Here is a 1,890-nt window from a genome sequence, read left to right as displayed (position 1 = left end):
AGCCTCCCCAGCTGTTCTTTCAACATCTGATTGAAAATCCCTGGAGATAAGCCCTGCGGAAGCCTAGTATATCACAACTTTCTACCTCAATACGTGAACGAAAACACATCTCTTAATGGTTCTGCCAGCGGCAAGCAAAAGAAAGCATTCGCTAAATCTATGCAAGAGAACCACTTGTGGTTAGGGGTTAAAGCAGTCATGGCAGTATATGGGTTTGGTACTGGAACTGTGGGTGTTCGCACAATACCATTGATGCGCCTTAAGTCATGGGCCATCCGATATTTGCCCGTGTCTTGTTTCAGAACAGATAAGATGGGTGTATTCCAACTTGAACACGAATGTTCCAACACCCCTGAATACATAAGGCCATCAATGGTATCTGCCAAACCTTCCTCAGCTTCAGGTTTGTGGGGATACTGCATCTGCCAAATAGGGGTATAATCTGACAGTTTGAAGGTTATGGGATCAACCTGCTGACAAAAACCCACATCTGCTGATCCCACTGACCACGGGTTCTCAGGGAGAGAATCTAGCATAGGGGCCGAGTCGGGGTGATCCATCTTCTCTCTACCATGAAAGCGTTCAATCTGTCTATGCTCAAGGAGGACTTGATCATATGTTGGAGACAAAATTTTGTATGCCTGATGTAAGGTAAAACATCATGAGATGGGAATGTGTAAGGAGTTACCCTGGGCAGGGCTGTAACAAGAAGGGGAGGTGTCCTTGTACTCCTGTTAGGTAAAACATCATGAGATGGGAATGTGCAGGGCTGTAACAAGATGTGAATGCATCCTTGTACTTACAAGATAAGAGAGACATTGATGGATTGAGAGGCAGGAAGCTAGCAGGGAAAGGATAGCAACAGTTTTAGTCATTGGACAAGTAATGATATGATGATGTTCTAAGCACATATCCAAGGGTATAAAAAATCACCATTTTGCTGATAACGGCAGAATGCATTCTCCGACTAACATGGTTAGTCGCAAGTGTTACAATCCGGTAATAAAGAACAAAGAACCCTGATTTCGACTCAGTCTGGTGTTTGTCTCACTCATTCATGAACAAAGCAGACCTAACACTGACCAGATGAGGAGAACTGCACTGTCAGTATTTGGTTATCGGACCAGTCACTAAGGGACATCAAGTTCCGACATATCGGTCCCAAATCTTTTGGCTGGTGAGTAGTGCCAATTGCAAGGGTGACATGAGGAATGGCCTCACCTGCCATCTCATACCATTCCAGCTGTTCAGATGTCAGTGCCACCGTAGCGGCCACTCCCTCCTTTCCTACCACTATGTAGTCCAAATTAATTTCCCATAGCATGCCCTCTACCTCTTCATAAAGGCATGCTGATACATTTCATCCCCATCACTATCGTAAAAGAGGGTCATATGGGGGGGTCCGAGGGAGGGGTATACAGGTGTAACGTCTGGATCCACGGCTTCCATTGATTATAAAGCTTTAGCAGCCCTCCCTTCTGTGGGTCCTCCGGTTGCAACAGCCCCCAGTAAATGTCAGCCCATTGTCCCTCAGACGCGGATCCTCCAGCTGCCGCCAACATCTGAGAACTGGAATGAAGTGTAGTTACTGAACAGTTCATAGAATATCCATTTGGAAAGGTGACCTCTATTCCGCTGGGTCCACAAAGGATCGATGCTCCGCACCTGACCAACAGGTCTCTGCCCAAAAGATTGGTAGGGCACCTGGCTGACAAAATGTATTGATGTGTAAAAGTCTGTCCCGCCACAGAAGTGACGAGTGGTGTAAAAAACGGCAGATTTTCTGGTGTACCCGAGAACCCTATCAGCTGGACGCTAGAGGATGATGTTTTAGCTTGAAACTCAGCGCCAGTGAGTGTTGAAAATCTGGCTCCCGTATCCACTAAAAAG

This window comes from Narcine bancroftii, chromosome 5 (assembly GCF_036971445.1).
Source record: "Narcine bancroftii isolate sNarBan1 chromosome 5, sNarBan1.hap1, whole genome shotgun sequence".
Lineage (NCBI taxonomy): Eukaryota > Metazoa > Chordata > Chondrichthyes > Torpediniformes > Narcinidae > Narcine > Narcine bancroftii.
This window is presented reverse-complemented; position numbering follows the sequence as displayed.